Here is a 16,284-nt window from a genome sequence, read left to right on the forward strand (position 1 = left end):
TCCCGATGATTCCTCTACTCAAAAGCCATTGTGGTGGGTTAAAAAGGGGGAAAAAAGGATCCTTCAATTTTAATTGTGTTGTTTTGCACCAGATTGGTAAGAATTTTTGAGGAAAACACCTGGTGACCCCCAGTTTGAGAAATCCCTCTTTCTTCTTTCTCTCTGCACACGCACTTACATACAGTGAGCCTTAGCCGGGTGGGGAGGTTGCAAAAAGGCAAGATGGCAGTTATGGCAATGTGACTGAACCCCTTTTGTGAACCCCCAAAAGGCATTGCTCATTCCAGCCCACCCATGTCTGTCCTCTATGTAACTGATCTCAAACTGGATCTCTTTCCTGCTACGGTATCTCAGTAAGTTGCTACTTTGTGGGTCCTCCATTGATTGGGCCCCACAAGGGTGGGCCTTCCCATCCCCCCTCATGATGCCACTTGGGCCCTTCACCTGCCCATACAGTTTAGATCAGCCTGGGAAAGGGGTGATTGTGGCCCTCCCCAAAACCCTTTAGAGGACACCGTCAAAAGGGAGAGATGCAGAGTTCAAACTTAAACGACGCAACCTCTTGTGATGCCTTCAAGAACCTCTTGTGATACCTTCAAGATGAGTAAAATTAATATAGAGGTACAGTTATTAGGAATATTCATGGATGGGTCCTGATGCCCTTCTGAAGGCACAGTGGGGGCTCCTTGTGTGATGACGTCATGATAACGCCCGTGATGTCATCTGCAACCATCTGCAGATGGCCATGCTTCAATGACCATTAGGCTCTTAGAGCTCTGCTTGGAGGGGGAAGATGTAAGAAGTTGGTGTATGTATGTGTGGGATTCTGCTGTTATAGCCAATCTCAATAAAAGTAGTTTTAGCCCTCCTGCAGAGTTCATTTCCTGGCCTGGCCTACCTTGTGGGACCGACAGAAACACGGGGAAAAGAGTTCCCACCTCTAATTTGCTCTTTTATGCCCACCCTTGTTTGAAAGTCAAAAGCAGAAGAACTGATATATGTTCAGAAGGCAGAGCGTGTCCTTTTTAAAAACGTTCTGGAGCAGCAGGATAACAAAAGCGGGACCACATTTAACCCCCAGGGCTGTATTTTTGGCCATTTCACATAAATTGGCCAAAGAGCCCATTGTTCGAGGGAACAATCCTTCTGTCAGGGAGACAGCCACCTCAGGTAGAGAAACACAGAGCGCTTTCTTCCGGGGCAAGGTTTTGGAGAAAAATCCCTCTCCCTGCCCCCAAACACTAAATTTCTGTTTAGTAAGTACTTGGCATCATATTCTCTCTGCAGAGGTAAGAGAAATGGTGTGGTGGCGTGCAAACTAGTTGATCTCCTGCTTCTGTAAATGTAATCTAAGACTCCTTTGCTTTGTTCTGGTTATCTGTAGGTCACTGTAGACTCATTGACATTTGAGCATTTGGCCGGCATGAACACGAGAATCAAGAATAATTTCAAACAGAGGTGCATGAGGGAGAAAGGTGAAAACAGGTAGTCCTTGCTTAACAATCATTCGTTTAGTGATGGTTCTGACTTATGTCAGCACTGAAAAAAAGACTTGCAGTCGGTCCTCGCACTTACGACTGTCACAGCATCCCTGCAGTCACATGATCACAATTTGGGCACTTGGCAGCCAGTTCACATTTACAATTGCAGTCATGTGGTTGCCATTTTCAACCTCCCCAGCCGGCTTCCGGCAAGCAAAATCAATGGGGAACTTTGTGATTCACTTAATGACCATGCGGTTCCCTTAATCACCATGTGATTCACTTAACGACTGCCACAAAATGGTCATAAAATTGGGTTGGATTCACTTAACTGCTTCACTTAGCGACCAAAATGCTGGTCCCAGTTGTCAGTAAGCAAGGACTACCTGTAATTAAATGGGATAATCAATGGATTAATAATCCAAGATCCTTAGCTGATGAAAGATGGAATTGTATGGAACATCTTTTGCATACTTACACTAGATTGCAAATGTGGTCGGGCTAGGCTCAGTTAGAGTTTGGGGGGGTGGGCAAGAAAGGTTGCTCTGCATCCCATTTGTGGAGGGGGCAAACTATAGGGGTGTATTTGAAACCGTTAGGTGGATCAATATTTCTCATTTTTGGCAGAAAAGTTAATGCAGACCTAAAGGATATTTCCATCTTTGGGGCTCCCCTGCACATGCATGCTTACTGCATCACTGACGTCAGTGGACAAAAAAATAAAGGCAAAAATAATTATATTGACATAGGATGAAGCTGGAAGAATATTGAGGGCTCAGATTATCACAATGCCCCCACCCAGTTCGCTTGATAAAGAATTTTCTGGGATTTGTACTGCTACGGAACTAGTTTGCAGCTCTGCTCCTGCAACATTATTTTATTTATCTGTTTATTTACAGAACTTATATGGCCGCCTATCTCATATAATGATTCTAGGTGGTTCACAACAATCAATCAAAACAAAGATAAAACAAAAATACCCTTCCCCCCAGGTGTCAGACCAAACACGTTAAACCATCAATCATAGTTTACAAGTTACACTGCCTAGGTTCCTAAGGACGCTCACACAAATGAGCAAACCACATTTCTGCTGAACAAGCTGCACGAACCCAGCCCCAGGGAGGCAGGAAGCATCACAGGTTGTTAATCATAAATACCTTCTGCTTCATGGTTCTTCTGGCATTTTGGCATGTAATGATTCAATTGGAAAAGAATATATCTGTGAATGCTGTTGAATTATTGCAAGGACCCAAGACATTCAAAGCGATTTCAAGTGACTGGCTTCATGCAACCCAGAGGATACCAAATCTGGGCTGCAAAATGCCGGTTGAACACCAGGTGGTAGAAGGAAATACAAAAAACTCTTTGTTGCCATCTAATGGTGGTCTGGATTTTTGCAACCCAAATGTGGTAGCCTGAATGTCACATCAACCCAACCGGTTTGTTGAAATACTGAAATCTGGTATTGCACTCAACATCTGATGTTATACAGGGCTACCCTGATTTCATTGCTGCCTCCCCTCAGCTGCCTTGTCACGTGGGAAGCCCTCAGCCCAGTAGCTGCCAGGCGTTACCACCAGGCATCTTGGCATGTGCCTCGCTGCCTGGCAGGAGGATTGCCCTGGCCGGCAGTGGCTCAGAGTGTGATGTGGTGGATTCGTGGCCCTGGTCACTTCGCAGTGTGGCGGTGGCACCCAGCTGCCCACCTGCACTCCCTAGAACCCACTCATGGCACCCTCCCTCCTCCCATGTTGCCTAGCACCTGCCTGCAGTACCTGCCCCTGGCCTGTAGCTCTCACCTGCCAGCCTGCTTGCCTGGGACTCCTGCCTCTTCCCACGTCACAGTCACATGAAGTCCTCACTTAACATCCCGTGCAGTCCTGGGGTTATGACAACAACTGGGACTGCCAGGATTGCTGTTGCTAAGCAATGTGGTCATGTGACGTCGCGCTTTATGACCGCATTGCTTAGTGATGGAAATTCTGGTCCCAATTGCCATTGTAACTCGAGGACTACCTGTAAATTAAAAGCATGGTGTAAGTCCAAAAGTAGACTTAGTTAAGCATTAAAAAGCAGAAGGGAAGGGAAGGGAAGGGAAGGGAAAGGGAAGGAAGGAAGGAAGGAAGGAAGGAAAAATCCTCAATGCTTGTAGGATAATGAGAATCCTAGAAGTTCCCTCCTAGTTTGCATCATTACCTCCCCAACCCACTTCTGTGACTCTGAAGCTCCTCTCAAAGGTCAAAGATGGCCTTGAGCCACCCAAAGATACATGAACCCATCCATTGAGCCTTAGTATTAAATACAAACCAGGCCTCTGTGGCTGGCTGAACAAACCAAGTTTGGAAAAGCCTGGCCTAGTTCAATGGCTGATCCTAGCCTAACTGTAGACCATCTGAGGGTGATCAGGCTGATGCTGGGTCTTTTACGTTGACCCCAGGGATGAGCAGGTAACATCCCAAAAACACCACATGATCTTAATGTTGGGAAAGAGAGCAGAGGGCAGGGGTGTCCAGGGGAGTCAAAAAAGTCAAGATGGCGGCTGCGATCACCCCCACTGGACACCCCTGGGAGAGTTGTACAGCCCACTGTGCTCCATCAGCTTAGCCCAGCCTAGCACAGTGTTTCTCAACCTTGGCAACTTTACGCTGTGTGGACTTCAACTCCCAGAAGGCTGGCTGGGGAATTCTGGGAGTTGAAAGTCCACACAGTGTAAAGTTGCCAAGGTTGAGAAACACTGGCCTAGCATCTACTGCCTGGAACAAGTACCCTTCTTTCCCCAACGGGAGGGCCGGCCCTGGTTTCCTTTGTCCTTCCAGGGTGAATGCTGATGGCTTCATCGCGCCTTGGCGTTTTTCCAGCCGCGAAATCATCAGGCTGACGAGACCGGCTGTCCTGCAGGATGGAAGGAAACGGCTTCCACAGTCAATTTTTTCTCGATGATTGGACTGATTGGACGTTGGAGGATTTAGCAAACGCCCAGAGGGTAAAGGGAGAGCCCAGGAAGCATCTGTTGCCATAGCGACACGATGCAGCTCTTTGCAACAGCAAAAGGAAAACCAGAGGAAAGAAGCTGTGTCTTCCCTGTATCTCTTGGATATTGGAGAACGAGGGTGCCGCCTTGGGGTTTAATAATTATTTCAAGAATTAAAGATGTTAAATTTAATCTGATTGCAGCAGGGCTCTCAGGATGGGGGGGAGGGGATCTTTCCACTGATCCCTTTCACCTCCTTGTGCACCAGGAAAGCCTCTGTTTAAGATAAACAAGGAATCAACAGAATGATCTGTGTTATGACTCCCCACCCGCTCACCTGCACATGTAGCAATATTCTTTGTTAAGAAAGCTGTAGTTTTTAGAGTCCCAAAATTATACGAGGAACAGTCACAGAAGCAGTCCAGCCCAGTCCTGGGCATATTTACTGGCAAATAAATCCTGTTTTGTTCAACAGAGCTTCCCCCCAGCATGTGGAAAAGGAAGTGTTATGGCTTTTATGACAAAAGCAGGTTCAGTAGCCGATCTCTTCTGGGCTCGGAAGCTAAGCAGGATTGGCCCCGATTCTTTCTTGGATGGGAGACAGGTAGAGAAGACCAGGCGCAATGCAGGCCAGGGAAGTAAAAAGCAGAACAGAACTAAGGAGGCCATAGGCATGGCTACATTAAGAACCTTGTAGGCCTTTGTTGTGGTAATAATATATATGTTTAGGATTATAAAGGTACAAGTAGTCCTTGACTTACAACCACAATTGGAACAGGAACTTCTGTTGCTAAGCGAGGTGGTTGTTAAGTGAGTCATACCTGATTTTATGACCTTTTTGTTACAGTCGTTAAGTGAATCACCACAGTCATTAAGTGAATCTGGCTTCCCCCATTGACTTGGCTTGTTGGAAGCCACCTGGGAAGATTGCAAATGGTGATCACATGACCCCAGAACACTGCAACAGTTCTAAGTGCTAGCTGGTTGCCAAGCACCTGAATTTTGATCATGACCACAGGGATGTTGCGATGGTCGTAAGTGTGAGGACCAGTCGCAAGTCACTTTTTCCAGCGCTGTCGTAACTTCGAACGGTCGTTAAACAAATGGTCACCAGTCGAGGACTACCTGTATTCCTGGTCCTATATTCTTGTCAATTGCAGGGAATAAGTTGCATCACATATACACTAATTAAAGTAGTAATTAATGCATATGTGTGTGTGTGTGTGTGTGTGTTGGTGCCTTCCAAATCCTTTAAAACTTAGCACCTAGTCTACCCCAGGCAGAATAACCAACAGCAAAACTTTGTGCCGCTCAAAAGATGGGGTGGGGTGGGTATTAGTGTTTCTCAAACTCGGCAACTGTTAAGATGTCTGGAGTTCAACTCCCAGAATTCCCCAGTCAGCATGCTGGCTGGGGAATTCTGGCAGTTGAACTCCAGACATCTTAACAGTTGCCGAGTTTGAGAAACACTATAGTAGTCTGACCTGCATCGATGGAGGGGGTGAGACCGGTGCCTACATGGTGGAGACAGAATTGCACAGTCATGGTGGAGGGAGGGAGAAAAAGCTTACTGCCCTGGGCGCCTGTGGGTAAGGGGCAAATGATAGTGTCGTGCATGATGCTATGATGCATGTGGCTTCATTCCAGCTTTTCCTTGTAATTGGCAGCGTATTTGAAACTTCCAAGTTGTGCCTTCGAGAGCTCAGAACTTACATCTGGACTGGATGAATGAAGCAAGTGCTGCCATTTAAAACAAGCTTAAAGAGAGATGACAAGCAATTTGACTAGTAAGAGGCATCCAGTGTTAAATTTAGCCCCCAGCTGACCTGAGTCTTCACATCAGGGGTTATTTTTAAGTTCCTGACTCCAGTTGGGCAGTGGCAAAAATTTGGACTGCTTCATTTTCCCCTTTACAGACACCTTGAAAGTTCCTCTAGGTTGGTTGGCTGTTTTTCCACTCAAAATTGTTGCTCTGTTGTTCCACATTAACCCAACTTGGCACTCTTCAGCTATCTTGGACCTCTACTCCCATGCTGGCTAGGGATTATGGAGATTGGAGCCTAAACCATCTGTGGGGTGCTTGGTTGGATTGAGCAAGGATAACATTAAGATGATTTGGTGCTGGGGAGAGAAGGAAAAACTTGAAAAATACAGGTAGTCCTTGACTTACGACCACAACTGGGACTAGAATTTCCATTATAAATTGTTACGGTTGTAAGTTGAGTTACCATGTGACTGGACCCAAATTTACAACCATTTTTAGGGCGGTCATCAAGCAAATCACAGAAACTGGCAAAAAAGATTGCAAATCGCAGTCATGTGACAGCAGGATGCTACAACTGGTCGTAAATGCAAGCCGGTTCCCAAGTGCCCGAATTGCAATCACCTGACCATGGGGATGGTGCAACAGTCATAAGCGCAAGTACAGATTGCAAAGCACTTTTTCCGAGGCTGTTGTAACTTTGAACTGTCATTAAATGAACGGTCATAAATTGAGGACTACCTGTAATGCGCTTTTTTCAGAGAAGCAAATGATGCTACTAAGCCATGTCTGGAACTGCGAAAGGGGGAAGCCACCCAGGCTGGTCCAGCATCCTTTTAAGTCTGGTAAACGCCTGCACAGCTGTGCATGTTTCAAAATGAAATGTCCTGCCTTGATTTGCAACCGCACAATTACATTGGTGAGGATTGAAAGTTAGGCTAAAAAAAAAGAGGCTCCCCTCCATTCTAAGAACGAAAGGAGGAAATGAAAGATAAGAATGCCACTCTTCTTCTTGGTATCCCATTTTTCAGCCATCCTCATTTTGTTCCGTCTCTTCATGCAGTTCTCATATTTTTGTGTTGTATTTTTTTTGTCCAGTACTTTGCTCTCTCATTTTTCATCAAATGCTCTGCTATGTTAGCTCAGGGGCAGCCTTCACCCAATTCTGGCTGACCTGAAAAACATTAAGTAGGGTTAGATCTAGCTAATAGGTGGTGGGAAACCACTAGGACGGCCTTTTTCAACCTTTTGACCCTGGAGGAACCCTTGAAAAATATTGTTCAGGCCTCGGGGAACCCCTGCACATTCAGGCTCAAACACAGGCCAGAAGTTACAAAATAATTACATGCGTTTCATGGGTAGGCCTGTGTATTTGCATTAACACTGCTCTTAGATAAAGAATGAAGCTTACCTCTTTAATGTGAAGTTGCCCAAATTTGAAATAAGTTTAAAAATAAATCGTGATCACCCAGGGAACCCCTAGTGACCTCCCGCAGAACCTGAGGGTGCCATGGAACCCTGGTTGAGAAATGATGGACTAGGAGATACCAAGACTATTGGCTGGACCGGGAAGGCAGAACAAATTCTGAAATGGTAAACCCATTTCCCTACTGCTGCCAAGGAAACTATGTGGGTATGTGGCCACCAGGAGTTGAACTTGGCTCAAGGGAAGTCTCTTACCAATTTCTGTGCATCCCACCATTCCGATGTAATCTTTGAAGGGCCTTTATCCCCACATTATCTTTTGTACCTCTCGTTGCAATGCCATTGCCAATAGTGTTCATTTTTGTTTCTCACCCTCCCCATAAATGTTTCTCCCTATCTCTAAGATCGGTGGGCAGGGCTTTGTACAGCTTGCTCACCGAGGGAGTCAACCATGCGGGCCAAATTTTCCCTAATAGGCTCCAAAGGTTGGAGCTATCTCATCCACGTAGGGTTAAGGGCTCTGAGCTGCAAAACTCCACATGACCGTGTCCCTTCCCTGCCACCTCATGGGCAACCTGATTGTGCAGCCCAGAGCTACCAAGCACAACTTCACAACTTCTGATGTTTCCGTGGGCCTCACCGTTGTCACACTGGTGACTCAGTTGGACAGCATGGAGCAAGCAAAGATCTGGTTCTTTCAAGTATGGTCTACCTAGCATGTATATTTGCTAGAATGTATTTTTATTTATTTCTACACTGCCTTGTCAGAACCCCTCTGGGCACTGTACAGTCTAAAACAGTGTTTCTCAACCTTAGCAACTTTAAGATGCATAGCTGGCTGGGGGATTCTGGGTGTTGAAGTCCAGGCATCTTAAATTGCTAAGGTTGAGAAACACGACCTAAAAATATGAAGTCATAGAACACCCATCTCTTAAAACTCAATGCCCACCCCATGATAAAACTACCTCTCAACCCCATCATGAAAACCCCATCAGAACAACATTAATATTTCCTGAAATAGTCATTGGTGACCAGTAGTTAGTAACTATCCATCACTTCACATTGTTTTCATGGCCTGGAGAGGAACAGTTGAGAATTGTGGTCATCGAAGGAGACCAAGTTTGGAATTTGGCCATGTCTGGAGAAGTGGAGGTTGTAAATCAATTGGTGACATTTATTTGGAGATGGATGGGCAAAGCAAAATGCAGGGTGCCTTGATGTAGGAACGATTCTAAAACAATCAAATATTTGACTTGGAACATTTTTGCTTTCAGTGCATCAGAGTAAGGCATACTGTATCGCGTTGGCTGAGATTTCTCCAGATGAATCTGGTCCGAGAAGGCTGTATCTTAATCATGTGCTCTGCTATTTATAACAGCATCTAGGCTGCTGGGCTGTTTCATTGTTAAACTAAGAGGCATGACAGACAGCCAATTCCATCTTCATCCACATGTTAGCATTATGACTGTAAGTTCAAGCCAGCTTCCTTGGGGCTGGTGTAAATTCGTCTTTAAGGATGTACCTCTGTTAAATAGCAATCACAAAGAGTTGGGTTGATCTCCAAATCAAAAAATCCAAAACCATCCTTTCCCCCTTATTTATTTTGTTAGATTATTATGTTATCTAACTCAGCCTTTCTCAAGCTTTTGATCCTGGAGGAACTCTTGAAATATTTTTGAGCCTCGGGGAACCCCTGCACATTCAGGCTCAAAGATGGGCCAGAAGTTACAAAATTATTACCTTTATTTCATGGGTAGGCCTGTATAGATGCACTAACAGTGTTCTTAAGCTGAAAATAAAGAATGAAACTTCCCTCTTTCACGTGAAGTTGCCTGAATTTGAAATAATTTTTAAGTGACCTCTTGTGGAACCCGAGGGTGCCATGGAACCCTGGTTGAGAACCCTGATCTAACTTACATTTAGATAATATAATAGTTAGACAGATTATTAGAGTAATATTTCGTAAGGCCAAGTTATATATGCAAAATAGTTTGAAAGATTGTGAATTCTCTGGAATTCTTTTGCAGGCTGTTCTGATTAGACTTTCTGAAGAGCAGAAAAGCTTGTCCAGGTACTGCCTGTGATCTGGCATGGGCTTAATAGATTTTCTATTACAGATGATTAGAAAATTGATCTGTATGCAAACATATGCAGATGCAGCAATGACCTTCATCACTGTGATATGTCTTTAACCAAATGGCTCAGATTTAAATCTGGCTCAGGAGTTCAACAATAACGTGAATCACAGTCTAGTAATGTGGAATTGATGTTTTCAGACGGATGGATGGATAGATCAAAGATAATAGAAGTACTTAACCTTGAACTGATTGGATTAGCCATAGTTAAATGCAGTAATTTAACTCAGTTCCTTCCCATTCATTATATATCTTTATTTTCTTTATTTCATAATATACTCTTTATTTAAGATACGCACTTGCTTTGGAATGATAGAAACACAATAAAGCTATCAATGAAAGTCAACAGTACAATTGGTTGATTAAAACAGAAGCAACACTGTATTAAGGATCAAGCTTTTGAAAAAGGAGGGACTTGACCATCTCTATCATTTATGTTTTATTGTAATTTCTTTGATTGTTGTGAGCCACCCAGACTTGTTGAGTTGATGTATTACACTTGTATGCCACCCATCATCATTGAAAAGAGGTCAGGAAGGAAATAATAGGGCTTATCTCAGACTTCAATGAATTGGGGGGTTGCTGTAGAAAAAAAACCCTTTGGAGAACAGAGCACCATATACATGGTTCTAATGAAACTGTTTTCAAGCAGATGGTGAAAACCAGATATTGTTAATAATTGCAAAGAATCACTATTCTTATCATGGGAACAGGGTAAAAATAATTTGTGGATGATACTATAAGGTAAAGGTAAAGGTTTCCCTTGACATTAAGTCCAGTCGTGTCTGACTCTAAGGGGCGGTGCTCATCTCCGTTTCAAAGCCGAAGAGCCGGCGTTTGTCCGTAGACACTTCCATGGTCATGTGGCCGGCATGACTAAACGGAACGCCATTACCTGCCCGCCGAAGCGGTACCTATTCATCTACTCACATTTGCATGTTTTCGAACTGCTAGGTTGGCAGGAGCTGGGACTAGCAACGGGAGCTCACCCCGTCACGCAGATTCAAACCGCCGACTTTCCGATCGGCAAGCTCAGCAGCTTGGGTTAACCCGCAGCGCCACCGCGTCCCTCTGGATGATACTCTACCCCCTGAAAAAAAAGTTGCATTACTCAAAAATGTTTTGAGATTGCCTGGCGTCCATTAGCAAGCATTTTGCTTGAATGTTTTTGACGAAATTGGAAAGAAAACAGAACAATCTTTAATAATTAATCCTAGGGTAGCTTTGTGATCCATTTTCCCCAGGATGTACGAAATGAGCACCACAGGAAGCTGTGATTTTTTTTTCCTTAGCTGCCAGATATACTACATCAAAAATAATGCTGCATACAAAACATGGGGCTATAAAATATGTATTCTAAGTTAGATCAATGGTATTTTAAAGTGTAGAAAATAGTATTAGCTGATGTAATAAACCCTTGACATCCTTTAATTGAGGATTGTTTTATTCATGTTTTGTTTCCCTCTTTTTGTTATATCAAGGGAGTAACTCTTAAGGGATTAGCCCTAATGATTTTTTAAATTCTGTGCATCAAGTTGGCATTGCCACTTAGTGACCACATAAATAGATTTCCCCAACTTGGTCCTTCAGGTTGTCCTACAGTGCCCCCATCACCACTGTAACTGAGTCCTTCCACCTTGCTGCTGGTTGTCCTCTTCTCTTTCCTTTCACCTTTCCAGAATTACAGACTTTTCAAGAATGTTGGATCTTTGCATCGTGTGTCCAAAATATAGTAATTTTTAGTCTAGTCATTTGTGCCTTGAGTGAAAGTTCTTAACTGATTTGTTTCATAAACCCCCTTCTATCCAAATCCCTTTTTTGGAAAAAAAAATGTTGAATATGGATATTTATAGTTTTCTGGCTCTCCTTAGATCTAGTCAACCCCACCTGGGCTCAGAAGCTAAATAGGATTCAACCTGGTTAGCACCTGGATGGGAGACTACCAGGCCAGCCAGAACAGAAGGCAATGGCAAACTCTTTCCATATCATTGCCGAGAAAACTGTATGGACATGTCCCTAAAAATCTTAAAATAAAAAGGATCAGGACATACATATCATCCAGAGTATCTTTTTTTAACCTTTGTGTACTTTCTGCATTCTGGTATTTGTTGTTCTTATGTTGGTGCTTTATGTCTATTAAAATAAAGGTGGGTTTTTGTTATTTACTTAAACATGCATTTAATTTACACTTATTCAAAAGCACAGGGTAAAACATTTATTGGTATCTGGGCTTGTTCATTAAAGCAACGTCATGGAGGACCTCTAACTGTTGTGTTTAAGAGGTGGAGGCTTATGCAAGCTTCATGCTAGGATGTTGCCCATAGGAGAATTTGGGGTACAGGGTGTTGCCAACATTGCTTGGGTCTACTTTATTCCTTTCTCCTTCAGGGCTATCAAAAAATTATACTGGGAGACATGCTTTCTTTCAACTTATTTATCTGGTGCCACTAAAGGGCTAGTTTTCATTATACTTGGATGATGTTCAAATGTATTTCTCCTTTCCTGTGGACTCCGGACTGATGTCTTGTGGACTCCTGAACATCTCCAGGTGCTAAACAACCAGATGTACAAGCACGATTACCAGTATTATTATGTACAAGGCATATAAATTATTTAAATAAATAAATACAAACGGAAAGTAAATACACTATGGGTAGGACAGAATTGGCTGGATGCCTATTCAGGATAGGCATTGACGGTGGGCAGGGATGTAATACCTGGGATCTTTTAGCAGCTGCAGCTGATGAACCAGGTGTGTCCTCACCTGGAAGAGAGCCCTGTTTTCTGATATTCAGGTTTTAGTAACTTCAAAGTTGGATTGCTGCAATGGGCTTTTCCTTGGACAGCCCTTGAAGACAGTCCAGAAATTGACTACTGATGTTTGCCTTCCAAGCCCAAGTTAAGACAATGGTTGTCAATGCCTTATTTAGCATTAGGTCAGATTTGTATAGGACAGTGTTCTTCAAACTTGGTGACTTTAAGATGTGTGGACTTCAACTCCCAGAATTCTCCAGCTCCCCATGCTGGCTGGGGAATTCTGGGAGTTGAAGTCCACACATCTTAAAGTCACCAAGTTTGAAGAACACTGGCATCGGATTGCCACCTCAGGTATATTCCACCTTTTGGACCAGGCATGGATGCTTAAAAGTTGTGCGCATGAATGCTTTCATGCATGGAATAACTAGCTTAGGTACTCCATGTCAAGACTGAAACACACATGGTTGGGTTGTGCGCTTAGCAAAACTGCATGTTCTGGGCAAAGGGGGGCAACAGGAAAAGGGTATCAGCAGATATTGGATGGCCCTGGGAAAAATCAAGGGGTGGGCAGGCCTGCAGGCAACAAAAGATGGGGGAAGGAGGGGTGAGGTGCATCAGTCATGTTCTACTCCCCCCCCCCCCAGTCAGATCCTCCTGAATTTTGTTTCACTCCAAAATGTTCCCAAACCGTGTTGGTTCTGGCTCACCTGGAATGGATGAAGGAGGAAACTCATGGGCTTATTTTGGGGCTGAAACAAAACCGGTTTCCCCTTTCACGGATATTCCTAAAATTATCAGTAGTTCACATTTTGAGGGCCCGGCAGAGCTGTGTGAAAGAGAGGGGACCCCCTTTTCATCAAGAACGAATCCTGCCCATGGAGGGAGACAGCTGCCCTGAGGATCAAACTCCCCTCCTTTTTATTAAGTTTAGGAGGGAGCTAAAAGCTTACAGAACTTATTCCTGTGGCCTTTTCCTCCTTTGGTGCTCTGCTGTCCCAGGTGTTTCCCTTTCTTGCTTCTAACCATGCCTTTACAGCTTTTTCTTTATTGCCCTTTCTACCCCTCCACCCCGCCCCAAGAGCCTTCACGGAAGCCCTTCGCGTCTGCCATCCCTACATCAACTAATACGGCCGCGTTCACAGGGCACGCTGAACCCGGTTAACTGAATTGCCCCCCGCCCTCTCCCCCAGGTTCTGAATTTGCCAGGCGCGCTGAACGCTCCTGGAAGACAAGTCCATCCCGTTTGCAATCCCTACATTAACAAAGCCAGCTGCGCTGCCTTCACACGACGCCCTGAACACCACTAACTGAATTCCACCCCCAACTTTCGGAGTTTGCCCGGTGCGCCGAGCCCTAATGGACCCCAACGGGGTAGGTTCTCCTCCCCTCCAAGACGGTCCATCAGCAAACCCCAGAAAGAACCAAGCCGGGCGCCTCGCGCGCGCCTGCTCGCTCTTCCCCTGACCTGGGCCGAGCGGGTCGTGGGAATGCGCCCCCCTGGGCCGGCCGGCCGGCCGGCCCCTCGCCGCAGCGAAGGAAGAGCTGCCCGCTTCTGCCTCTCCCGCGCGCCTGGCCCGGGTCCTCGCCACCCGCTGCCGGCCGGGGTGCCCCGGTGCCCCCCAGCAGCGGGCATTGGTATTCCGCCCCCCTCCCCCTCCCCCTCCCCCTCCCCCTCCTCCCCTCTCCTCTCCCTCTCTACCGCAATGCCGTAGTGCGCGGAGGGGAGGAGAGCGCGGGCGACTGCATTGCGCCGCCGCCGTCAATAGGTGGACTCGCTGCGCGCAATAAAGCGCTCCGAGCCGAGCTCGCCAGCCTCTCGTCGCCAACCGCCGCTGCCGGTAAGAGCTCCGCCGGGGCGCCGCGCCGCGCTCCGAGGACGGGGCCGGGGCGCCTCTTCTGGCTGGCGGTGGGGGGGTGGGGGTGCCTGCCTTGCAGAAGGGGGGGCGGTGCAGGCGGGGTGGGGGCGCAGGTAGGGCGGGGGGGCTTCCTCGCTCTCTTTCCAACGGGGACGAGCGAGGCGGGGTCGTTGCAAAAGGCTTTCGCGGGAGGGGAGGGGAGGGGAGGGGAGGGGAGGGGGGGTCTTTGCAAGCGGCTTTCCCGAGCTGTGGGTTATGTCGCGGCCCCCCTAGCCACCCCCGGGCTGCGCAGATGTTGGAGAGGGGGGCGCGGGGGCCAGGACGGAGGGGAGAAGCGACCCCACCGCCCCGGCTGCCGCTTGGTGGGGCGGGTGGGCGGGCCGGGTCTCCCCCCTTGAGCGCATCTTCTCTCCATTGGACCCCCCCGTTCTCCCCCCCCCATTGCAAGGATATTTTTTATGTCCCTCCCCGTTTTCATTTTTATTCGCATCTTGTTAGAGAGCGGGGCAGCCGCGCAATGCCCCTCCCTGCGCCCCGGGCTTGCATTTGACCTTGTGGCCGGCCGGCTGGCTGGCTCGCCCGCCCGCCCCAGATTTGCAAAGAGCAAAAACGCTCGTTGTGTGGACCCGGGCTCGTTGCGGGTTTCCAAACTGGGCAGCCTCGAGGAGAGAAAGGGCTTTAAAATAATAATAATAATAATAATAATAATAATAATAATAATAATAATAATAATAATAATAAATTAATCACACTGTTGGGTTTGCTTCTCAATCAGGCCGGGTGGAGCACGCTGCGCCCCCCACCCCTGCCCGGAGATTGAGGTGGGGCTTGTCTTAGAAGGGAGCTAAAATAAACCCGGGGTGGGTCATTGCGATTTTAAAAATAACCGTGGCAAAAGGACCGGGGTGGGGAGGGAAGCGCGTGCCTTTCGCCCTGATCGGGACCCGGAGAGGCGGGGGCGATGACGAGATGTTTTCCTCCCTCCCTCCCTCTCCAAAGATTTGAACCTTTCCCGGTGGCAACGCGCATTTTGGCCTCTCCGGGAGGCCCGAACCGGGGGGCGGGGGGAAGACCCGTGTTTTCTTTTTTAAATGTCTTTTTTTGCACAGATGGCGTCTTCTGGAATGAGATAGGAAGGTTTTACGGGGATCCGGGCTTTGCATTTATTTATCCATTTATTTATTTCCACCCCCCCTCCTTGCTGAAGTCAGGCTGAGAACATTGCATGCCACATTCTCCGGGGATGCACCTGTTCTCCTGCCTCTTCCCAGGTTGCTAAGCAAGGGAGGGAAGTTTTGCTAAGCTTGCCCCCCCCAAAAGAAAAAAAGGGTTGAATCACTTGCTTTTGCATTTTTGAGGGAAGAGAGTCAAAATTACGTCTTGTGGGGGAGAAGCTGGATGCTTTTTAGCAGGACCAGGGCCTAATCTTTGCAAATTTTTGCAGCTGAAGCTGTTTGAGTTGATTTGTTTTCTATATTGGCTTATATTATGCAGTGCTCTAGGGAGAAAATAAAGGCTCTTCTTACAACTCCCCCCCCCTTCTGCTGCTCACTCAAAAAAAGCTATTTATGGCTTTTCCCCCCTTTTTGCAACACCATATTGGGCTTTAGGAAGACAAATTTATTGTGAAACTTCTCACTTGGATTGGAATACAGGGCAGGGAGGGAACAGGTTGGAAAATGGAGGGTGGAGATCTTATGAATAAAAGCACCATATAATAAAAATAGCCCTTGTCTTTAAGAATGACTTGAGTTCCACCTGGGTAGAAGAATATGCCAGTTTTTAAGCCTAGTCTTAAAAATGCAACTTTTGGCTCAGGAGGAGAAGATGCAAATAACTAGAACTCCTATTCTAAGCAAAGCTAAATGTCAGTGGGGAATGGGGTACAAAAAGGAAC

The sequence above is a fragment of the Candoia aspera genome, chromosome 3, assembly GCF_035149785.1.
Source record: "Candoia aspera isolate rCanAsp1 chromosome 3, rCanAsp1.hap2, whole genome shotgun sequence".
Classification (NCBI taxonomy): domain Eukaryota; kingdom Metazoa; phylum Chordata; class Lepidosauria; order Squamata; family Boidae; genus Candoia; species Candoia aspera.